Here is a 25,268-nt window from a genome sequence, read left to right on the forward strand (position 1 = left end):
ATTACTGAGCCTAAGTCACATCATGCTGAGCTGTTAAATCAAATGGAGCACACCTCATGATGTGTGAGTTGGCATCAGGAAAAGCTTGTGAAAAAATAATACTCTTCAGAGAAAGGACATTTCTGCTCTTACCCAGCCTGACTTAAATGGAACTCCAGATCATGGGACACCCCAATTATTCAACTAAAAGCATAGAGCTGTGGTGGCATCACCGCATAGTGTATCACAGTGAGAGACCAGTTTGGGAGTGAGCGGGAAGGGGGGTGGCTGTTACTTGATCCTCTGGTGTAACTTTGACAGAAGAGCTGAGAAAACTCCACAAAAACAGCATAATTATGTTAATGCCATTTTATAGGCTTTCCCCGGACAACTGAAGGAGCTCCCCTATCTGTTACCAAGGCTCCCCATAGAGTGACTCACTATTGCTTCTGAATCTGAGCACTGCCAGCTCAAGCCCTATGCCAAAGCCTGAGTAACTAAGACTCCAATACAATGTTCCATTGTTGGGGATGCTAACGAGACCCCAAATTTGATCAGGTGGATGTTAAAAGTCACCCAGCACAACGTGGAAGGATTAAGAACTCATCCAAGTGTATCGAAGGAAGTCGATTTCAGCGGGAGCGGTGGGCAAGTGATTTCTGGGAGGTAAGTGTATCCTTTAAAAAAAAAACATTTCTTTTCTGTTTTATTTTTTTCGACCCGCGGACTTCTGGGAAGCCCCCCCCCCCCCCCCCCCCCCAACCAATAAATTCTGGTGGAGAGGAAACCCGAGACACTACACGTGTAGTGTCTCCCACCCGCCCTCCTCCTCTAACCTAATAATAAGACCCATTGGTGTGAGGTAAGTGCCATATTATCTTATTATTATATTATATTATTAGCATTGTGCAGGTCAAGGTTCGGAGCTGGAGGAGCAGTCTCTGTCAGGGAGAGAACCTGAGAACATCTAAGACACTCAGAAGGTAAGAAGGTAAGTAAGTGATTTTTACTCATTTTTACTTTTATACCTTTTTCAAATTGTGTGTGTCGGGGGAAACTGAAGAGACATCGCAGAAAAGCTGTGACCTGAGTGGCTGGTTGGGAACCTACACTTAATTTAAAAAATTAAGCATTGGTAACTAATTAAACATAATTACTGAATTATAATTTAGAGGGGTATCTAAGCCAGAGATCGGAGAGTACTATATTTAGCTTTCGCATTTCTATTAGAAATCTAGTGCTAGGAAACAGATAGTTAGCAGTAACTTTGAAATTTAAAAAAAAATATATATTAAAAAATTTAATTTTTTTAAAAAATTTTAATTAATTGACGCAATGTCAGTTAGAGGGGTGCAGTGCTCTGACTGTGAGATGTGGCAGGTCCGGGAGGCTTCCAGCGTCCCGGATGGTTTCATCTGCAGAAAGTGCACCCAACTGGAGCTCCTCACAGACCGCATGGTTCGGTTGGAGCAGCAATTGGATGCACTTAGGAGCATGCAGGTGGCGGAAAGCATCAGAGATCGCAGTTATGTAAATGTGGTCACACCCAAGGTGCAGGCAGAGAAATGGGTGACCATCAGAAAGGGCAGGCAGTCAGTGCAGGAATCCCCTGTGGTTGTCCCCCTCTTGAACAGGTATACCCCTTTGGATACTGTCGGGGGGGTAGCCTATCAGGGGAAAACAGCAGCAGCCAGAGCAGTGGCACCACGGCTGGCTCTGATGTTCAGAAGGGAGGGTCAAAGCGCAGAAGAGCAATAGTAATAGGGGACTCTATAGTCAGGGGCACAGATAGGTGCTTCTGTGGACGTGAAAGAGACTCCAGGATGGTATGTTGCCTCCCTGGTGCCAGGGTCCAGGATGTCTCCGAATGGGTAGAGGGCATCCTGAAGGGGGAGGGCAAACAGGCAGAGGTCGTTGTACATATTGGTACTAACGACATAGGCAGGAAGGGGCATGAGGTCCTGCAGCAGGAGTTCAGGGAGCTAGGCAGAAAGTTAATAGACAGGACCTCTAGGGTTGTAATATCGGGATTACTCCCTGTGCCACGTGCCAGTGAGGCTAGAAATAGGAAGATAGAGCAGCTAAACACGTGGCTAAACAGCTGGTGTAGGAGGGAGGGTTTCCGTTATCTGGACCACTGGGAGCTCTTTCGGGGCAGGTGTGACCTATATAAGAAGGACGGGTTGCATCTAAACCGGAGAGGCATAAATATCCTGGCCGCGAGGTTTGCTAGTGTCACACGGGAGGGTTTAAACTAGTATAGCAGGGGGGTGGGCACGGGAGCAATAGGTCAGAAGGTGAGAGCATTGAGGGAGAACTAGGGAATAGGGACAGTGGGGCTCTGAGGCAGAGCAGACAGGGAGAAATTGCTGAACACAGCGGGTCTGGTGGCCTGAAGTGCATATGTTTTAATGCAAGAATTATTACGGGTAAGGCAGATGAACTTAGAGCTTGGATTAGTATTTGGAACTATGATGTTGTTGCCATTACAGAGACCTGGTTGAGGGAAGGGCAGGATTGGCAGCTAAACGTTCCAGGATTTAGATGTTTCAGGCGGGATAGAGGGGGATGTAAAAGGGGAGGCGGAGTTGCGCTACTGGTTCGGGAGAATATCACAGCTGTACTGCGGGAGGACACCTCAGAGGGCAGTGAGGCTATATGTGTAGAGATCAGGAATAAGAAGGGTGCAGTCACAATGTTGGGGGTTTACTACAGGTCTCCCAACAGCCAGCGGGAGATAGAGGGGCAGATAGGTAGACAGATTTTGGAAAAGAGTAAAAACAACAGGGTTGTGGTGATGGGAGACTTCAACTTCCCCAATATTGACTGGGACTCACTTAGTGCCAGGGGCTTAGACGGGGCGGAGTTTGTAAGGAGCATCCAGGAGGGCTTCTTAAAACAATATGTAGACAGTCCAACTAGGGAAGGGGCGGTACTGGACCTGGTATTGGGGAATGAGCCCGGCCAGGTGGTAGATGCTTCAGTAGGGGAGCATTTCGGTAACAGTGACCACAATTCAGTAAGTTTTAAAGTACTGGTGGACAAGGATAAGAGTGGTCCTAGGATGAATGTGCTAAATTGGGGCAAGGCTAATTATAACAATATTAGGCGGGAACTGAAGAACATAGATTGGGGGCGGATGTTTGAGGGCAAATCAACATCTGACATGTGGGAGGCTTTCAAGTGTCAGTTGAAAGGAATTCAGGACCGGCATGTTCCGGTGAGGAAGAAGGATAAATACGGCAATTTTCGGGAACCTTGGATAACGAGAGATATTGTAGGCCTCATCAAAAAGAAAAAGGAGGCATTTGTCAGGGCTAAAAGGCTGGGAACAGACGAAGCCTGCGTGGAATATAAGGAAAGTAGGAAGGAACTTAAGCAAGGAGTCAGGAGGGCTAGAAGGGGTCACGAAAAGTCATTGGCAAACAGGGTTAAGGAAAATCCCAAGGCTTTTTACACATACATAAAAAGCAAGAGGGTAGCCAGGGAAAGGGTTGGCCCACTGAAGGATAGGCAAGGGAATCTATGTGTGGAGCCAGAGGAAATGGGCAAGGTGCTAAATGAATACTTTGCATCAGTATTCACCAAAGAGAAGAAATTGGTAGATGTTGAGTATGGAGAAGGGTATGTAGATAGCCTGGGTCACATTGAGATCCAAAAAGACGAGGTGTTGGGTGTCTTAAAAAATATTACGGTAGATAAGTCCCCAGGGCCTGATGGGATCTACCCCAGAATACTGAAGGAGGCTGGAGAGGAAATTGCTGAGGCCTTGACAGAAACCTTTGGATCCTCACTGTCTTCAGGGGATGTCCCGGAGGACTGGAGAATAGCCAATGTTGTTCCTCTGTTTAAGAAGGGTAGCAAGGATAATCCAGGGAACTACAGGCCGGTTAGCCTTACTTCAGTGGTAGGGAAATTACTGGAGAGAATTCTTCGAGACAGGATATACTCCCATTTGGAAGCAAATGGACGTATTAGTGAGAGGCAGCGTGGTTTTGTGAAGGGGAGGTCGTGTCTCACTAACTTGATAGAGTTTTTCGAGGAGGTCACTAAGATGATGGATGCAGGTAGGGCAGTGGATGTTGTCTATATGGACTTCAGTAAGGCCTTTGACAAGGTCCCTCATGGTAGACTAGTACAAAGGGTGAAGTCACACGGGATCAGGGGGGAGCTGGCAAGGTGGATACAGAACTGGCTAGGTCATAGAAGGCAGAGAGTAGCAATGGAAGGATGCTTTTCTAATTGGAGGGCTGTTACCAGTGGTGTTCCACAAGGGATCAGTGCTGGGACCTTTGCTCTTTGTAGTATATATAAATGATTTGGAGGAAAATGTAACTGGTCTGATTAGTAAGTTTGCAGACGAAACAAAGGTTGGTGGAATTGCGCATAGCGATGAGGACTGTCAGAGGCTACAGCAGGATTTAGATTGTTTGGAGACTTGGGCGGAGAGATGGCAGATGGAGTTTAATCCGGACAAATGTGAGGTAATGCATTTTGGAAGGTCTAATGCAGGTAGGGAATATACAGTGAATGGTAGAACCCTCAAGAGTATTGAAAGTCAGAGAGATCTAGGAGTACAGGTCCACAGGTCACTGAAAGGGGCAACACAGGTGGAGAAGGTAGTCAAGAAGGCATACGGCATGCTTGCCTTCATTGGCCGGGGCATTGAGTATAAGAATTGGCAAGTCATGTTGCAGCTGTATAGAACCTTAGTTAGGCCACACTTGGAGTATAGTGTTCAATTCTGGTCGCCGCACTACCAGAAGTATGTGGAGGCTTTAGAGAGGGTGCAGAAGAGATTTACCAGAATATTGCCTGGTATGGAGGGCATTAGCTATGAGGAGCGGTTGAATAAACTCGGTTTGTTCTCACTGGAACGAAGGAGGTTGAGGGGAGACCTGATAGAGGTCTACAGAATTATGAGGGGCATAGACAGAGTGGATAGTCAGAGGCTTTTCCCCAGGGTAGAGGGGTCAATTACTAGGGGGCATAGGTTTAAGGTGAGAGGGGCAAGGTTTAGAGTAGATGTACGAGGCAAGTTTTTTACGCAGAGGGTAGTGGGTGCCTGGAACTCGCTACCGGAGGAGGTGGTGGAAGCAGGGACGATAGTGACATTTAAGGGGCATCTTGACAAATACATGAATAGGATGGGAATAGAGGGATACGGACCCAGGAAATGTAGAAGATTGTAGTTTAGTCGGGCAGCATGGTCGGCATGGGCTTGGAGGGCCGAAGGGCCTGTTCCTGTGCTGTACATTTCTTTGTTCTTTGTTCATGAAGTGAGAATGGAAATTGCAGGGACGCTTATCATAATCTTCCAGTCTAGACTCACGGGAGGTGCCAGAGGAATGGACAATTGCAAATGTTACACCCTTGTTCGAAAAAAAAGAAAGTAGACAAAGATAGTGTAGTAGATATGACATATCCAAACTTCCAATAGGCCTTTGATAATATACATATGACAGACTGATGCATAATGTCAGAGACAAGGGACAAATAGCAGAGTGGATAGCTAGTTGAATGAAAGAGGTGGTGGTATAGTGGTATATCACTAGCCCAGAGGCCCACACTAATCCTCTAGGGACACGGGTTCAAACCCCATCACAGAAGCTGCTGGACTTAATAAAAATCTGTAATTATAAAGCTACACAATAATAGTAGCCATGAACCTATCATTGATTGGAACTAAACATCCACCTGATCTCCTAATCTGCCATCTGGTCTGGCTTACATGTGACTCCAGACCCACAACAATATGGCTGACACTTAACTGTCCTCAGTTCGAGGGTAATCGGAGGTGGGTGAAAAATGCTGGCCCAGACAGCGATGTCCACATTGCCGAAAAGGTGGAGTTTAAGAATAAAAGGTGGTTATTCAGAATGGCATAAGATGGGAAATGGATCCTGTAAGGATCAGTGCTGGATCCACTGATGTTTATAATTTCTGCTAACGATTTAGACATCAAAGAGGAATAGTTAACTGTTGTATTTCTTTCTTGCCACAAAGAGAAATGGCATGGAGGTGGATTCTTGTAGAACGCGATAAGAGGTTTATTAAGATTGTTGTTCAATACAATAAAACATGGTGAACTGCCTAATGTCACGCAGATCACTCTGCTGATGTCATTACACATCAGGTGGCATGGAACCAGCAGGAATGTATTCCCTGATACATAACTTTTCCCCCCTTTACTTCATTAGTGCAATGACAACAATCAACATTTGTACAACAGATCCACTTGTGCATTATTTCTATACATATATGCAATTCCATGAGACAGTCTCTCAGGTGGATGTCTATACCTTTCTGGTAGAATTTGGCGCTCTGGAACTTGGTTACTTGAGGCCTTGGCAGTGTCCTCATTCTTTTCTGTGTGTGGTACTTCTTGGGTAGTTGCTCCAGTATGGAGGTGCCCACACCCTGGATTCTTGTAAAATATGATGAGAGGTTGATTATAATAATCTTTATTATTGTCACAAGTAGGCTTACATTAACACTGCAATGAAGTTACTGTGAAAATCCCCTAGTCACCACATCTGTTCGGCTACACAGAGGGAGAATTCAGAATGTCCAATTCAAATAACAAGTACATCTATTCAGGACTTGTGGGAGGAAACCGGAGCAGCCGAAGGAAACCGCAGACTCCGCACAGGCAGTGACCCAAGTGGGAATCGAACCCGGGACCCTGGCACGGAGGAGCAACAGTGCTGAGAGATGTTGCTCATACAGTCAAAGATGGACACCTGCCTCAAACCAGCGCAAACACTCTGTTAACATCACTACACATCAAGTGATGCATAACCAGCATGGTGGCACAGTGGTCAGCACTGCTGCCTCACAGCTCTGGGGTTCATGTTCAATTCTAGCCTCGGGTGATTGTGTATAGAGTTTGTACGTTTTCTCCATGTCTGTATTGGTTTCCTCTGGGTGATCCGGTTTATCCCACAGTCCAAAGATGTGCAGTTTAGGTGGATTGGCCATGCTAAAATTGCCCCTAGAGTCCAAAGGTGTGCAGCTTAAGTGGGATTACAGTGGGAGAGTGGGCCTATGTAGGTAGTCCTTCGGAGGGTCGAGCCGGTACAATGGGCCAAATGGCCTCCGTCTTGGCTGTAGGGCTTCCATGGATTCTATGGAATATTAATACCTCAGTGAACTTCAACAAGTACTTGCAGTATGGGTAAATAATTGACAAATTTGATGTGACATAAAAAAGTGTGAGGTATTGCCAACTCATCATAAACAAAAGGTTGCACATTACTTGGAAAGTACGAATCTAAATAGGATTGAGGTGTGATGTGATATGAAAAGACAAATGCGCAAATCAAGAAAGGTTGCAACACAGGTTAATAGGTTTTGGAGAAAGCAAACCAAGAATTGGGGATTATTTCTGGATAGAACTCATTTATTGGGGGAGTATTCCAGGATTTTGACCCAGCGACAGTGAAGGAACAGCGATATATTTCCAAGTCAGCGTGGTGAGTGACTTGGAGGGGAACCTTCAGGTGGTGGGTTCCTAGGTATCTGCTGCCCTTGTCCTTCTAGATGGTAGTGGTTGTGGGTTTGGAAGGTGCTATCTAAGGAACCTTGGTGAGTTACTGCAGTGCGTCTTGTGGATGGTACACACAGCTGCCACTGTACATCAGTGGTGGAGGGTTCAAAAGTTTGTGGAAGGAGGAGCAATCAAGCGGGCTGCTATGTCCTGGACGGTGTCAAGCTTCTTGAGTGTTGTTGGAGCTGCTCTCATCCAGGCTAGTGGAGAAAATTCCATTACACTCATGACTTGTGCCTTGTTGATGGTGGAAGGCTTTGGGGGGTCAGAAGGTGAGTTACTCGTCGTAGGATTCCTAGCCTTTGACCTGCCCTGGTAGCCACAATATTAATATCGCTAGTCTCGTTCAGTTACTGATCAATGGAAACCCCCAGTGTGCCTATTGTGTGGATTCAGAAATGGCAATGCCATTGAATGTCAATGGGCGACGGTTAGATCCTTCCTTGTAGGAGATGGTCTTTGCCAGACACTTGCATGGCGCAAATACGAATGAGACAGATATGGAGACCCAGAGTGCAAAAGTGCAGGACTGTCAGCTTTTGCGATTGCCTAGCAAGTTTGAGGTTCTCTCAATTAGTTTGGATGAGAGTGGGGACTGCAGGGTGGATGCGATGATTGGCCATGACAGCATGGTACAGGAAGCCACTCAAGCTGCGGGAATACAAAGGAATGTACTGATAGTAGGGGCCGTAATGTGAGGGGAATTTACACTGTTCTCTGTTCCAAGGAGCACGGGTCCAGATGGCTGTGTTGCTTGCCCAGTGCCGGGGTTTGGGACATCTACTCCGGGCTGGAGAGCAACTTACAGTGTGAGGGTGAAGGATCCAGTGGCCGTGGTCTATGGAGATAACAATGACACAGGCAGGAGTGGTGTACAATTCCAATTCTCTCCCCACAAAGACAGACTTTTGTTTGTTTCCAGAGCTAGTAATTCTTGGAACAGGTCACTAGTCTGCCACCAGGGGCTTATAATTTGAGGAGCACCATTCCACATCATGTGTAGCTGACCAGGAGTCTCTCCTGCTCTTACTGCCACCATTGGCATGTTTTTAAGGATTTACAAGTTGACACTCAACCTGTTTGGGTGCATTATGAATGCACCTTCCTTGCCATAAAGTCCTGGGGTGGGACTCGAACCTGGAGCTTCTGGCTCAGAGGCATGGACATCTGTAGAAATAAACTTAAATAAGTTTAATTGTGATGGCATGAAATTGGATCTAGCTAAAATGAGCTCCAAATTTAGGTTGAGGAATAGGTCATTAGAGGTTCAGTGATAGACATTTCAAGGGATATTTCGGAATACCCAGAATAGACACATTCTAATGAGAAGGATAAATCCCAAGGGGAGGATCTACCATCCGTCATTTACTAAAAACATTAAAGTATCAAATTTAATGAAAACACATTTAATTGCACAAGAAAAGTGGTGGGTCAGAATGCTGGAAATAATATAAGGAATAGCAAATGTGAAGAATGGAGGGTTTTTAGGGATATTGGCTTCTAAATATTGGCATAAGTTAAAGCTTAAAAGCCTGGAGTTATAGTGTGTTTGACTGCAGTGGTCATGGTTTTAAATATGATTTTGTTTTGCTTCCAGAAAACAACAAATGAAATTTACCAGGGGAATGTGGTTTGACTGGGGAAGTCCTTGGGGAGTTAATGTACTTTGCAGCTTGCAGAGATAATTTGCTGTCCAGCTTGGGAAGATGTGGTCATTGTTGGGTGGAACCCAGGAATGCACAGAGGCTGTTTAGTTTTGGGAGAGAGATGAGGTGAATGCTGATCTGCCAGAAGCTGAGTCCACAATTCTCTCACAATAGGATAGTTATAAAAGAAAAATAATCTGTAAAGCAGAGCAGTCTTGTCTGGAGACAAAGGAGAAGCTGAATCATGCCAGGTGAGCCAGCTTCTTGAAGATATTCAGCCAGAGTCTGAAGGGGTTCTAACATGAGCCAAACCTGTTTTATGAAGCAAGTATTACTCTTTGCCATGCTAATTGAAGGTAGATTGAGAACTCTATAGTTCTTTTCTTGTTGTGTAATGAGAAATTGAGTAGTAGTGTTAAGGGATAATTGTAAGCTGTTCTTTTCCAGTGCGAAGTTAAAATGTTTAACATTGTATTCATAATGTATTGTTTTGGAAATGACATAGCCCGATTTTTTTATGCAATCACTCCTGGAGCGAATCATTCTTTCCACACAGTCTTACAAGTAAAATAAAATATTGGGGTTTTGGTCAAGTATCTTGTTAGGGTCTGGCTCAGATCTTAATATTGGCCCATAAATTTCTGGCTCACCAGTGTCGGATTTGGGAGAGGTATCCTAAAGATGCACTGGGATATCCCTCTTGGAAGGCCCCAGGTAAACATTTGCACAGCAATTGACCCCCTGGACAATTGTGTTGTGCTGGGAACCATTTGATGAAGCAATTTAAATCAATAAATCCAGATGGTTGGGCCAGTGTAACGCTAATAGTTGTACTGAAATAGCACGTTGAAATAAAACCACTTCTAAATTCAACCTATATTTGACTCCAGACCCACACAGCAATATGGTTGACTCTTAACTACTTCCTCAAGGGCAATTAGGGATGGAAAATAAATGCTGGTCCAGCTGGTGACCCCCACGTCCCATAAAAAGAATATTAAAAACCTTTTGCGGCACTGGATACAGGAGGGTTGTATAATGCCATACTCACTGACCTGGACTGCCACCTCTGACCAGGCCTCATTTGTCTGGTGACCTGGCCTCCTTTTGCCACCCTCCAGCATGAGAATGTCCTGGTTTACACTCACTGCCTCCACTAAAGTGCGCATGCACTAGTTTGAAAGAGGGGGCAGAGGCGGCATTGCCCTACCGCCTGACGGGCCCAGCAGATGCGGACGCCATACTGATGCCAGTTTTGATAGACTGCCCTTGATAACTTTCTGAGGCTCCTCAACAACTCTTGATCCCTTCAGGGAGCGGCATCTCCTGAATTCAAAACTCCTTCCAGGTCCTCATCTGAGCAGGTGCTCGCCACGCCCCAGGCTCCTACCGGCAGCGCTGCGCCAATGTCCAGTCGCATTTCACTCTGACCGGCCCTTGATTGGCCGGCCAATGTGAAATTGTGTTTGAGTTCCAATCACAGCCGGAAGCGCAAATCGTGGCCAATCACGTGCGTGGGATGCGTTCAAAATTTAGGCCATTGGTGGCGCATAATTTTCTCATCTTGGAAACGAGTGGGATGAGAGCTGTCTGCAAGATTACAAGAACACCCTCAGTCTACAAAGCTTAATAGCTGCAGTGATGCTAAATTACTGGTCAACCATACCCATTCTAGTCATGTGTAAAACTTCCCAACACATATTTGTATGGATGTTCCTGTCACTGTAATTTTCTCAGCAAAGTGTAACCGTGTTTCTGAGATCTCTGCTTTTCCCGCTGGTTGCAAAGTAACCTCGGAGTGATTTATTGTCAATAAATGTTTGCATTTCCGTTATTTTAGGTGTTTAATCGTTACTTCAGGGGGAGTGTCCAGATGTGCCTATGTGTGTGTGAGAGAGAGACAGAGAGACATCTGACCATCTGTACACATCTTTCAATTTTAGTTCCAAACAATCATTGCAAATGGAATATATATTTATTTTTCTCAATAGTCAAACGTGCCTCAAATGATTGAAAAACAAATTTGACATTGAATTTAAGAAATTTAAGCTGAAGTTTTACATGAAGACTATTAACATCTTTTTAACTTCAGAGAGAGCTGAATGAGGCAAATTCATACACATGGATGGTTAGGACAGGCGTGCTTTCGGATGTTTATACATTAAGTTCCAAAACAGTCATTCATTCTTTAAGTGCGGCTTGTTTATACAGCTGTAGTGAATAAGGGAAACACTACTTCTGAAGCCTTGAAAGACTTCTTTCCAAATTCACTCGCTTGGGATGTGCACTACCTCAGTCCCTTGCACTTTAATACTTCAATAGTTATATGTAAACAACATAACATACGAGCTTTCAAATGCCATGAGCCATAATTTACTGCAGCGGGGTATGTGAGGGTGCATGCGGTTAGTTAGGGTTGCTGTTGGATGGTCAGATTTCCTTCAAAAAAATGTTTTAATGTGGCAGGTTACTACAGGTGTGAGCTGATGTCACGGCAGTGAGTGTAACCGAGCACCCCGGGAGTGAACAGGCCAACCAGCAAGATGTCTCCTTGAGGGTCAGAGAGGAAAGGTTAAAAATAATTGACATTTTTAAAATCCCCAACAATTAAAACTTGGAGGAATGAGATTCCTCCCTTGTAGTAATTAATTTTTTCAATGGCATATGGGTTAATTGGCAGTGAGTAACAATTAGCACCTCATTAAAAAGGATCTTTACACTGAAATGGACACGATCTAATTTTCTATGGCAAGGTTCCATCATGTCCTAGGCCCAACCATCTTCAGCTTCTTCATCAATGACCTTCCTTCCAACATAAGGTCAGACGTGGGGATGTTTGCTAATGATTGCACAATGTTCAGCACCATTCATGACTCCTCAGACACAATAGCAGTCCACGTGCAAATGCAGCAAGACTAGGACACTATCCAGGCTTGGGCTGACAAGTGGCAAGTAACATTTGTGCCACACAAGTGGCAGGCAATGACCATCGCCAATAAGAGAGAATCAAACCAATGCCCCTTGACATTAAATGGCATTACCATCACTGAATTCCCCACTAACAATATACTGGGGTTAGCATTGACCAGAAATTGAACTAGACTGGCCGTACAAATAATGTGGCTGCAGGAGCAGATCAGAGGTTAGGAATTCTGCAGCGAGTAACTCGCCTCCTAACACCCAAAGCCTATCCACAACCCACAAGGCACACCCCTCACCCGTCTACATCAATGGCTCTGAAGTGGAGATGGTCGATAGCTTTAAGTTCCTGGGGAGTCACCATCACCAACATTCTGTCCTGGCCTACTCACGCTGATGCAACAGTCAAAAAAGCCCAACAACATCTCTACTTACTACGGAAGCTAAGGAAATTCAGCACGTCTGAATGACTCTCACAAACTTCTACAGATGTGCCATAGAGAGCATCCTATCCGGCGGCATCACAGCCTGGTATGGCAACTGCTCGGCCCAAGAACGCAAGAAACTGCAGAGTGTGGCGAACTCAGCCCAACGCATCACACAAGCTTTCCACCCTCCCATTGATTCTGTCCACACCTCCCATTGCCTCAGGAAGGCAGACAGCATTGTCAGAGATCCCTCCCACCCAGGCTTTGCCCTCTTCCAGACCCTTCACTCAGGCAGAAGGTACAGAAGTCTGAAGACCCGAACATCCAGGCATAGGAACAGCTTCTTCCCCACAGGTACTAGACTCCTCAACGACTCTCCCTCGGCCTGATCTGTTCCCTGTAAGAACACTATTCACAGTGCCCTATGCTGCTCTTGCTCATGTATTTGTTTTATTTGACCCTTGTTCCGCACTGTAACCAATCACTATTGCCAATGTACCATTTGTCAATGTACTCTGTCAATTATTCTTTTTGTCAACTATGTATGCACTTTGAACGTTCCCTTGGCCGCAGAAAAATACTTTTCATGGTACTTCGGTACATGTGACAATAAACCAATGAATCAATCAATTGCCATTCCTTCACTGTCGCTGTGTGAAAATCCTGGAACTTCCTCCCTAACAGCACAATGGATGTACCTACACCACACGGACTGCCGTGGTAGCCTATCACCACCTTCTCAAGAGCAATTAGGGATAAGCAACAAATGCTGAGCTAGCCAGTGAAGTCCACATCCTGTAAAGATGAACAATCAAAAAAGTATATATCTACTGCGCAAGTGCAGCAATACCACGCTGAGGCACGCAGTGAGATGATGCTTTTGCAAAGTTAATAACAGGGCTGCATCACTGGGAGATCAATATTTGGATATTTGATTTAAACTGCATGCCTGCCCTTTGCCTGAATTTGCTGTATCATTTTGGTATAATTAATAGGTGCGTCATTCGCCTAATTTTAACACCTCTTCTGATATGAGTTAACTTTAATGTAATATAATAGGAGTTCATAATATGCAAACTGTGTATTTAGTTACTGCTAGCGGCAGAAGAGAATTATTTCTTTACTTTGTGTGAATAAATGAAATTTGCAGTTTCTGTATTGTCTCATGGCGGCTGGATTCCCCCCTAACCACCCCCCCCTCCCTCCCCTCCCCCGCCCCCCCCCCCCCCCCCCCCCCCCACTCCCCCGTCCACCTCTTCACCGTGGCGGAACTGGCTCGCCATTGGCCACCGGTCCCGGTAATGTCTATGGTGTTTCATGTGGCTCACCCGTCCCTCCACCAGGGAATCTGCCGCAGGAGGAGTGGGCGGGGAGGGGGGGGTCACCTTCGGCCGGAGTGGACGACCCCACCAACGGGAATGGTCAGAAAAACCTGTCCTGAATTGTTTTCCTCAAATGTTTCTCCCTGATGTAGAAAGGCCCAAGTCCTAACTTCTTTAGTTCGTAAACCCTGGATTATCTTTGAGCTAGAGAATAAAAATCAATTTTAAAAATGCAAGTTTGTTAACTGTGTTTTCAGTTCCTCACACTGAACTCAAACCATTGAAAAACAGTCAAATTAAATTCCCACAACATGCTAATGTGACATTTCATTGGCTCTACATGGCGGAGTTGACAAAACTACAGGCAATGCAACATGACTTTTATCATTGGTAAATCTATGTGTAAATTTAACTTTAGTGAGCTTCATGCGATCTCTTCTGCAGCCAATGCAGTCAGAATAATAACGGTCATGTTGTAAATTGTGTTTACATTTACAAACCTGGTGACTGTAATTATTGGGCAGCCAAGAACTAAAGACTTAGGGTATTTTCTAAGAATTATTGTGTTGCGGCTCCGGGTAAAGTGGGGCTGGCATCTCTTCCCACATCTGCACCATAATTGAAGAATCCTGATATTGAAACCATGAAGTAGTCTTCGTTATCTTCACTATTGTTACGACACCCTGTGCTAATGCGCAGTCTATGCCAGCCCCACTTTACCCTTAGCCGCAACACAATAATTCTTAGAAAATACCCTAAGTCTTTGGTCCTTGGCTGCCCAATAATTACAGTCACCAGGTTTGTAAATGTAAACAAATTTGCAACATGAACGTTATTATTCTGACTGCATTGGCTGCAGAAGAGATCGCATGAAGCTCACTAAAGTTAAATTTACACGTAGATTTACCAATGATAAAAGTTTATATTCAACTTTTCCTATCTAGACCCATTCATGTAAACTCAATGCTTATTTTAGTTATCATCCACAGGTTCACTGATGCTGTTCACAGTTCACTGGCGACAGTCTCAAGTCCCACTGCAGAAAACCTAGCACCTAATGCAGGCTGGACCTCCAGTGCAATCCTGAGGGATTGCTGCACTGCCTGTCGGAGGTGCCTCCCTTCAGGTGTTCAGCAAACCCCTCCTACTCAGGGGACGGGAAGGTCGCTATTTGAAGAAGAGCAAAGAATCCCCCTACCCCCCGGGGATCCTGGTCAGTATCTATCCCAAAACCAACATTATTTAAATGTACAATCTTTTCATTATCTCTTTGCTATTTGTGGCATCTTGTTGTGGCTGTCACAGTTCCTATATTACACCAGTCACGACGCTGCGTAAGTGCTTAATTAGATGGAAAGAGCATCGGAACATTGTGGGGATGTGAAAGGTATGGTAGAAATGTAAGCCAATCAAATATTTCGCACCTCCAGGAGTGTGTATTCAATGTGTTCTCGGTCCCTGTTGCCACTGTTTTCCAGTGTGGGCAAGACAGGAGCAGCTTTATCACTGACTGACAACCCAAGGCCCATTCAGTACATTTTCAAGGAATCTCAACTGAACTGGCCAGTACTCCCACGCAAAATAGTGGGAGCCTCATGAAGATTTTTAAATCTGCCTCATGACATATTAAGGCCATTCCCATGGCATATGTGCACTGTGTCCTGTTTTACCAAATACCAAGTGTGAGTATATAACCTTGGCTTGGATGTCCTTTCAAACAGACCGTCGCCCCATCCCCAATTTCCACTCCAAGGTTTTTGGCTGTGTTGTCGCCTCGCAGGTCCATGCTTGCTCACAGATCCTTGTTTGAACATCTCCAATCATGTGTCCATCCCTGCCACTGAAACACCCTTATCAAAGTCACAAATTGCATCATATTTGACTGTGACCAGACTGAACCAGACTACCGCCAGCACGGTGGCATGGTGGTTAGCACTGCTGCCTCACAGCACCAGGCCCCGGGTTCTATTCCAAACTTGGGTGACTGTTTGTGTGACGTTTTCAAGTTCTCCTCATGTCTGCGTGGGTTTTCTCCGGGTGCTCCGGTTTCCTCCCAAAGATGTGCAGGTTAAGTGAATTGCCCATTCTTAATTGCCCCTTAGTGTCCAAATGTTAGGTGAGATTACAGGAATAGGGTGGGGGGGAGGAGGTTGGGCCTAGGTAGGGTGCTCTTTCAAAAGGTTGGTGCAGACTCGGTGGGCAAAATGGCCTCCTCCTGAACTGTAGGGATTCTATGATTCTGTGAACCATCCCTCCTCATCCCAATCCATTGGCAGCCTTTGACACAATTGATGACACCATTCTCCCTAACTCCTCTGCTCCATTACCCAATTGGGTGATCTCTTCCCACATCTGCACCATGATTGAAGAATCCTGATTTTGAAACCATGAAATAGTCTTCGTTATCTTCACTATTGTTACGACACCCTGTGCTAATGCGCAGTCTATGCCAGCCCCATTTTACCCTTAGCCACAACACAATAATTCTTAGAAAATACCCGAAGTCTTTAGTTCTTGGCTGCCCAATAATTACAGTCACCAGGTTTGTAAATGTAAACACAATTAAATGTTATTAATAACCAGAACTTTAATGAAGTATGCAGCAAATACAACTGATTGACACATTTCTAATTCCCCACTTTAACTTGACCCCCCACCCTCTACAAAAACACAAACACACACACAAGACTGATAAACACAGAGGGAAAGAAAGGATAAAAAAATAATAAGTAAAAGGGAAAAAGAGTCTTTGTTTCAGATGGTTGTTCCAAGCACCTTACTCCTCTTCAAACTAATTTTCAGTCCGAGGCTTCATTGTAGACTCATTCAGGCCTCTGTAGTTTCAGAAATACAGCACTCACAGCCTTTCTGGAGAGAGAGGAAGGGAGAGAGAGAGAGAGAGGTTCCTGGTCTTTGTTTGCATCCTGGGAATGGTTTTCCTGTAAATTAATTGATTCAGGTTCTCTGCAGTTCCAGAAATACAGCTCTCACAGCACTTTCTGGAGAAAATACAGAGGAGTGATAGAATCCTTGCCCATGTGCTTCCAGATGTCAAACGGAGCTTGTTGGGACTCTGAAAATCATTCCACAGGGATAGGATCCAATCACCACCTGTTATCAGCAGAGTGTGGCCTTTTGGGAAATTCATTGATGACCAGCCAATCCATCAAACTGCATTCCACCCCATCTTTCTCTCTGGTGGCGAAATGTCTGAGGCTCCTGTTCAAAGTAGCAGAGACTAGCAGTGTTCTCTCCTGTAACATCTGAATTCCTCACTGCTGCTTGACTTAAAGACACATGTCCATTAATCGTCCATGGATCAAAATTGATAACAGCACAATAAAAGACAGGGGAAATAAGGGAATTAACATAAAAGACCCTTCCACCAGATTAATAGCAAGTCTTTGTGAATAACTCATAACTATGCACATATTTACAGTCGAAGGTACAGTTATAGAGCTGACACCAGCCTCGGATTTTACACACCTCTGCCCATCTCTAGACTACAGTAAGAAGTCTTACACCAGGTTAAAGTCCAACAGGTTTGTTTCAAACACTAGCTTTCAGAGCACTGCTCCTTCCTCAGGAGAATGAGGTGATTCACCTGAGGAAGGAGCAGTGCTCCGAAAGCTAGTGTTTGAAACAAACCTGTTGTACTTTAATCTGGTGTTGTAAGACTTCTTACTGTACTCAGTCCAGTCCAACGCCGGCATCTCCACATCATCTCTAGATTGACCAGTCCCTGGGTTATGTGCCTCTTTACATCACTGTGTGGACATTATTGTCCACAGCCCCATATTGACCCTTTATGTAGCAGACCCAACCACTACAACTCCCCCCAAGTCTTTATCCCATGAATATAAAGTTACTTCCATTTACTTCAAATCTTATATTGCTATAAGTCTTGTGCATTAACCTTATTATTACATCCTTAATGCTGTTAGGTAACATTAACAACATTCTCTCTACTCAATCTCTCCCCTTCAAGTCCTTGAAGTTAGAGGTTCAAGCGGTCTGGAGATCTTAGAACTCTTCCACATCTTGTTTACCATACTGTTGGAGTGTTAGGTTCTGGTATTTCTTGCTCTTGTTGTTCTCTTGGAGATTAAACTGATGTTTGTGTATGATTTATCTATTTGTTCCATTGTTTGATGTTAAATCACACCTGGTTGGATTGGCTGGTTTGGCAGCGTGTGTCCATTGCTTGTGTGCACTTGGCGGCATGTTTTCTTCTTTTTTGTCCATTTAGGCTGTCTGAAATTTCACTGATGAAGGACATTCCTGTGGCAAGAAGAAGGTTGAATAGCCTGCTCACCTCTGTTTTTTTTGTTGCTGATGGTACGCAACTGCTACCAGGTTCCAATGTCCTTTGTGGTTCTGTCACTCTGGCCAGAAGTTGATGTGTGTGCAATAGTGATTAGTGTGTTTGCCAATTGTACCATCATTGTAGCTGGAGACTGTTGGTCATTCTCGGGTATGTTGCCAATTTAATGGAATATTATAAAGTCGCCAGTATGATACTGAGGCTCTTTTTATGATATGATATTATGTCCCAACAGCGTCACCAATACTGTGGGTGTTTCTATTTCTCTCAGTGAACCACAAGGCTTTCCCGTATACCGGTCAAATGACCACACAACCAGTTAGTCAGTTCAAGTTCAAAGATGGTTTATTTACACACAAGGTTTCCTTTGACATGCAAGCACAATATACTACAAGTTAAACTACACCTATCAACTATAATAACCTATACTTAACTTCAGGCGACTGGCACTGTGCAAGTGAATAAGGTCTTTATCTTGATCACGTGGCTGGTTTGAAGAAGTGGCTCTGTCTCTGCTGGGCTCATCTGTCAGGTAGCGATCGTTGGTCTTGAACTTGGCTGTCTGGTTGTTATGCTGCAGTTGGGCTGGCACAGGCCGGATTCAAAGGAGGCTGGCACAGGCTGGGTCCAAAAGAGGCTGAACACATGGCTGTGTCCCTTTTTATCCTTCTGAGATTCGCGCTCTTTGGGGCGATCCATAATCTTGGACCCAATAATTCGACAGGCTTCGATCACAGCCTTTGATTTTGGCCAATAAAGGGGCGGGTGCCTTGGTGGCTGGGCTGGTCCTTAGCGGTCCTTGACCTTGGCAGTTGGGCTCTCTGAGTAAAGGGAGTGGCGCCGATCAGTCTGTGGCTGTATCGGTTTCTTGAGTGGAGTCCTATTGTTCTGGGGAAATGGGCCATTAGAATGCAAACGAGCGGGGATTTCGATCAGGTCTAGCTATCTGAGTTGCAAATACACACAAGCTCTATATCTGTCTGAGTCCTGGGTTGGCCATAATTCCCATGGTCCTTTGCAGGTGGCCATCTCAGATGGCTACAGGTACCACTCCCAGCGGAGGTGCAATGGTAATTGGTGAACGACAGGTTTGGCTCTGAGTACTGGGGACTTCCCAGAATCTGGAATGCAGGTGGATAAACCTGGTCTACAAACAAAGAAGGGAAATCACAGGTGAAATCCGCGTCAAAATAATCTTTCATATTCAATGACATAGTACCGTGCCGCTCTGACCAGCTAATACTGAGCTCGCCTTGACATCTTCTGTCAGCTGGAGAAGATTGAGGGCTACGCAGGCATCTCTGCTCAGAAGAGAGCAAGGCAGATTGTGGATGGTTCAAAGATCTTTCTGGAACCATTCCTCAGTGGTTCACGTCAATGACCAGGAATCAGACTACCCCTACTCCTTACAGTGGAATGTCTGTCGTTCAAATCCAATGGACCTGCAGCCATGGTTCCTCATTTAACAGGGTTGTCACACTGACATCTAAACCTAATTTAAAATTTATTTCAATGACCAGTTACCAAGATGTCTGCACCGTAACAGAAAAACAAATTCTCTGATCTCCCTCAAGAACGGCTGTGCGTCCTCTGTGTCTTTGGCCTCGACCTTGTGGATGACCTTTGGGATGTATTTACACTTTCACAGTTCACCAAAGTGCCGCTGTCTGTTGCCATGGAAGCATTGGAGAGGGTAACAGGACACTGATCTCTCCCGTGAGGGTTGTTTGCACCAGCACTAGCGTTGGCAAGGTCGCTCTGCTGGGCGGTTCAGGGATTAATTTCCCTGTCTTGGGTGGTCCCGGTTATTTTGTAACCTGATATGGTGGACTGAGGGTTGATTTTTCCCCTTTGGAGTGTTCCTGCCCCTCAGGACAGTCTGATATTTCTAATGTAGCTCAGACAGTCTAGGTAGCTGGGTTGCCTTCTCTAGAGTATGACATCAACAGCTTGCAGCTCTGCAGAATTTCTTACTGAAGTCTGCAGCAATGCCATATCTTAAAAATCTTCTCCTCCAAAAACTCTAATTCTGTGAGTGGTCTGGGGCATGGTTGAATCTGAGTGAAACTGGAGTGTGGAATTGCAATCTATTTTTGATGATTTTAATGGTCTCGGGGACAGCTTTAAGAGACTACAGACTTCCAAAATAGCGCCGCCGGTTACTGCTGATCAAAGGATCTCCCCTACAGTGCAGAAGGAGGCCATTTAGCCCATTGAGTCATCACTCTAAAAGGGAATCCTACCTAGGCCCACTTCCCCACTCCATAATCTCACCTAATTTTGGACACAAAGGAGCAATTTAGCATGGCCAATACACCTAACTTGCGCACCTTTGGATTGTGGGAGGAAACCGGAGCACCCGAAGGAAACCTACGCAGATGGGGAGAACATGCAAACTCCACACAATCACCCAAGGCCAGAATCAAACCAGGGTCCCTGGCGCTGTGAGACAGCAGTGCTAACTGCTGTGCCGCCCCGACCGCTTGTTGGTGCTTTGCAGATGTTTCAAAATGGTGGTGCTGTGCTTCTGCGTGACGAAGAAGGGTCAAAATTCAGCTGGCTGCTGAATCAGTTCATTCAGTGGCATCAGCGTCCGAGTCAGGACTCTTTGAAAAGAAGCACGGGCTCGCTGTTTTTGAACTCGGATGAACGCGAGGTACCCGGAGTGGGCAAAATGAATTATGAGTGATATTTTTTTGCCGGGCTTGGGAGATACATGTTGACACTCAGAGTCGGGTTTGGCTTGAGCCGACGAGTTGCTTTCAAATGGTAACTCTGACTGAATGACTGAAAAGGGGGGTCCCTCAAGGTCTGCTTGCCTGGAATTTAAATATTTTATCTCACCCTTGCAGGCTACAAGCTCTTCTTGCTGATGCTGGACTTCCAAGGAGGACGCAATGGCGTCTTCTGCTTGACTAAAACTTCAACCTGTTCTTGATGCTTCCAGGCTCTTCTGTCTCTGGAACCTTGGCGCCCTGGTGAATTTTCTCAGTGCCTGCAGATTCAGTTGGGAGTTAGGCTCAGTGCTGAATCGGCTGAAGGTGTTCTTTTCCTTATTTCCTCAGCATACTTGTAAGGATGAGGGTTCTTGATCTCCCGATGCCGCCATCATGAAGAATCCTACTTCAGATACCATGGAGTAGGCTTCATAGTCTATATTATATATAGAATATATTAATAGCAGCTCTTTATTAACAACTCGTAGCGATGTACATATACACAGTGGAGGGTACAGATATGGAGCTGTCCCAGCTTAGGTCTTTAAGCATCTCTGTGCATCTCTAGACTGATCCTGGCTCTGGGCCACGTGTTTTTGTACATCACTGTGTAGCGGTATTGTACTCAGTCCCACATTAACCCTGTATGTACCAGGCGCAACGCCTACAATTACGTCAGACGTGCCTTTTCTAACTCTCATCTACATGCTACCCCTCAGCAACATTATTCAAAATGATGGCTCACGTTCCAACCAACTCTATCTCACCATGTCCCCTCTCAAGTCTTCCACTGCCATTATGTGGCCAGACTGCGTCCATCATCTGGTGCATAATAACTTTCAACTAAACATTAGAAAGTTCAAAGCCATTGCCTTTGATTCCGGCGATAAATTCAATTCTCTCGCTCCCAATTCCACCCCTTTCCTTGGCCAATATCTAAGGCTGAACAAGACAATTCACAATCTCAATGTCCAATTTGACTCTGACTCCATATCCTCTCTGTAACAAAGACCACGTGCGGGATTCTCCGATTGCCGGTGCTGAAATCGCATTCGCCGATTGGCCGGAGAATCCGTTTTTACGCCAAAATCTGGGGCGGTGCCGTTTTCCGGATGCTCCGCCACCTCAAAAACGGAGTAATCGCTGAGTACGCCGCACACCTTTGGGATGGCCTTAGGACGTCACCTGATGGGCCGACATCCCGACGGTGTCGATCACTTGTTCTCTCAGTGTTCGGGGACCTCACGTGGCGGCTGCGGACTGAGTCCAGCGCCGCCACGGTCGGAGGGGAGTAGCCCTTCCGCTGGAGGCTGGGCTTCAGCGGGGGCTGGGTGGACTATCTGGCAGGCTGGGTCTGCACTTGGCCAGCGCCATGTTGTACGGCGCGGCCGCCGTAGGTCGCCGCCATGCGCATGCGCGGCCATGGAGCCGGCCATTCTACATCCGTATTGGGGGTTTTATGTGGCGCAGCTGCTAGCCCCCCACCGGGCGGAGCATCGGTGTGGGAGCGGCGCCAACATTTTGGTCATAAGACCAGGCGCTTCCTCCGGACATAGCCGCAAAGTTGGAGACTCCATCCCTATCTGTTTTCACTTCCTTAACATCACGGGCTGGATTCTCCGTTTGTGGGATCCTCCGTTCCTCCGGCTGCGCACTTATGCCCCCGGATTTCTCGACGCCGTGGGGGTTCCCACAATGGGACGGAGGCTCCCGCTGCTGGCGGGGGCGCGCCGCATCACAAAACGGGTGCAGCGGTATGGAGAATCCCACCCCACCTGTCTCCAGTCCTACAGCAGAACATCGACTGTTGAAGGCCTCATCCTTGGCCTTGTTACCTTTCTCCCTCTCTCCCTACCCCCTCTTTTCCTTGCCTTCCCTCTCTCCCTTTTTTTCCTCTCTCTCTCTCTTTCGCTCTCTCTTCCCCCCCACCCCATCTCTCTCGCCCTCTCATCTGTAAAGGCCTTGGCCTTGTTACCTTTCTCACTCTCTCCCTACCCCCTCTTTTCCTTGCCTTCCCTCTCTCCCTTTTTTCCTCTCTCTCTCTCTTTCGCTCTCTCTTGCCCCCACCCCATCTCTCTCGCCCTCTCATCTGTAAAGGCAGTGTTACTATCTCAATTGAGACTTTTAAAGAAAAATACTCATGAGGGAATTAAATGATTACTTGAATAAATCAATGCGCTAGGGTATGAGGAAAAGGCCGGGGAATGATGCTCATTTGAGAGCTGGTGCAGACATAATGGCTTCCTCCTGCACTGTAGCAATCCAGTAATATTGTGATTCCCACTTTCAATTCATAGCTGAGAGATGACATGATAAGGTTTCATACTTTTAAACATTTACTGTAACAAATGATTAAAATAGAACTTTTAACTCAACCATTTTTATTTTATGATGTGGAGATGCCGGCGTTGGACTGGGGTGAGCACAGTACGAAGTCTTAGAACACCAGGTTAAAGTCCAACAGGTTTGTTTCGATGTCACTAGCTTTCGGAGCGTTGCTCCTTCCTCAGGTGAATGAAGAGGTATGTTCCAGAAACATATATATAGACAGATTCAAAGATGCGAGACAATGCTTGGAATACGAGCATTAGCAGGTGATTAAATCTTTACAGATCCAGAGATGGGGTAACCCCAGGTTAAAGAGGTGTGAATTGTGTCAAGCCAGGACAGTTGGTAGGATTTCGCAGGCCAGATGGTGGGGGATGAATGTAATGCGACATGAATCCCAGGTCCCGGTTGAGGCCGCACTCATGTGTGCGGAACTTGGCTATAAGTTTCTGCTCGGCGATTCTGCATTGTCGCGCATCCTGATGGCCGCCTTGGAGAACGCTTACCCGGAGATCAGAGGCTGAATGCCCTTGACTGCTGAAGTGTTCCCCAACTGGAAGGGAACATTCCTGCCTGGTGATTGTCGCGCGATGTCCGTTCATTCGTTGTCGCAGCGTCTGCATGGTCTCGCCAATGTACCACGCTTCGGGACATCCTTTCCTGCAGCGTATGAGGTAGACAACATTGGCTGAGTCACACGAGTATGTACCGCGTGCCCGATGGGTGGTGTTCTCACGTGTAATGGTGGTATCCATGTCGATGATCTGGCACGTCTTGCAGAGATTGCCATGGCAGGGTTGTGTGGTGTCGTGGTCACTGTTCTGAAGGCTGGGTAGTTTGCTGCAAACAATGGTTTGTTTGAGGTTGCGCGGTTGTTTGAAGGCAAGTAGTGGGGGTGTGGGGATGACCTTGGCAAGATGTTCATCTTCATCGATGATGTGTTGAAGGCTGTGAAGACGATGTCGTAGTTTCTCCGCTCCGGGAAAGTACTGGACGACGAAGGGTATTCTGTCGGTTGTGTCCCATGTTTGTCTTCTGAGGAGGTCGGTGCGGTTTTTTGCTGTGGCAGGTTGGAACTGTCGATCGATGAGTCGAGCGCCATATCCCGTTCGTACGAGGGCATCTTTCAACGTCTGTAGATGTCTGTTACGCTTCTCCTCGTCTGAGCAGACCCTGTGTATACGGAGAGCTTGTCCATAGGGGATGGCTTCTTTAATGTGTTTAGGGTGGAAGCTAGAGAAGTGGAGCATCGTGAGGTTATCCGTGGGTTTGCGGTAAAGCGAAGTGCTGAGGTGACCGTCCTTGATGGAGACGAGTGTGTCCAAGAATGCAACTGATTTTGGAGAGTAGTCCATGGTGAGTCTGATGGCTGGGTGGAACTTATTGATGTCATCGTGTAGTCGTTTCAGTGATTCGTCGCTGTGGGTCCAAAGGAAAAAAATGTCATCGATGTATCTGGTGTATAACGTCGGTTGAAGGTCCTGTGTGGTGAGTAGGTCTTGTTCAAACTTGTGCATGAAGATGTTGGCGTATTGGGGTGCGAATTTGGTCCCTATGGCTGTTCCGTGCGTCTGGATGAAGAACTTGTTGTCGAAGGTGAAGACGTTGTGATCCAGAATGAAGCGGATGAGTTGCAGAATTGCATCTGGAGATTGGCAGTTGTCGGTGTAGGCAGCTTATACTTTGAACCATAGAAAGGAACATCCCCCCTTGTCTACCTATTGTCCATCTCACTCTCCATAAAATTAGACTTCTTGTAGCAAACAGTCCATTTTGCTGAGAAGTAACTTCGAGTGACCACCTCCAGGCACTTTCCTTAGTTTTCAGAGAGCTTCCTAACTCCTCTCCTGATAATGCTTCCTGTCTGGCCCCACCAGGATGTATCTCCTGGAATTCATAGATAGTTCCTGGGTGCATCCCTTCAACTAGAGACCATCTCCCCCCACATCTGGCTTTTATAGTTTACAAGGCAAGAAGCCTTCTCTCTCTGTTGAGATACACAAACCTTTGGCTGTTTGTAACAGTCATTGATTGTAGGGAAGTGAGGAACCTGATT

At 46.0% G+C, this 25,268-nt stretch overlaps 1 long non-coding RNA gene across 1 annotated transcript in view; it reads left to right on the forward strand.

The window, feature by feature from the left end:
- Nucleotides 1–553: 553 nt before the first annotated feature.
- The window catches only part of LOC140386420 (uncharacterized), a 100,736-nt gene continuing 76,021 nt past the window's right edge, over nucleotides 554–25,268 (forward strand). The window contains exons 1-2 of the long non-coding RNA XR_011933612.1: nucleotides 554–645; nucleotides 14,833–15,056. This is a non-coding gene — a long non-coding RNA (uncharacterized lncRNA). The remainder of the gene's footprint in view (nucleotides 646–14,832; nucleotides 15,057–25,268) is intronic.

This window comes from Scyliorhinus torazame, chromosome 12 (genome assembly GCF_047496885.1).
Source record: "Scyliorhinus torazame isolate Kashiwa2021f chromosome 12, sScyTor2.1, whole genome shotgun sequence".
Classification (NCBI taxonomy): domain Eukaryota; kingdom Metazoa; phylum Chordata; class Chondrichthyes; order Carcharhiniformes; family Scyliorhinidae; genus Scyliorhinus; species Scyliorhinus torazame.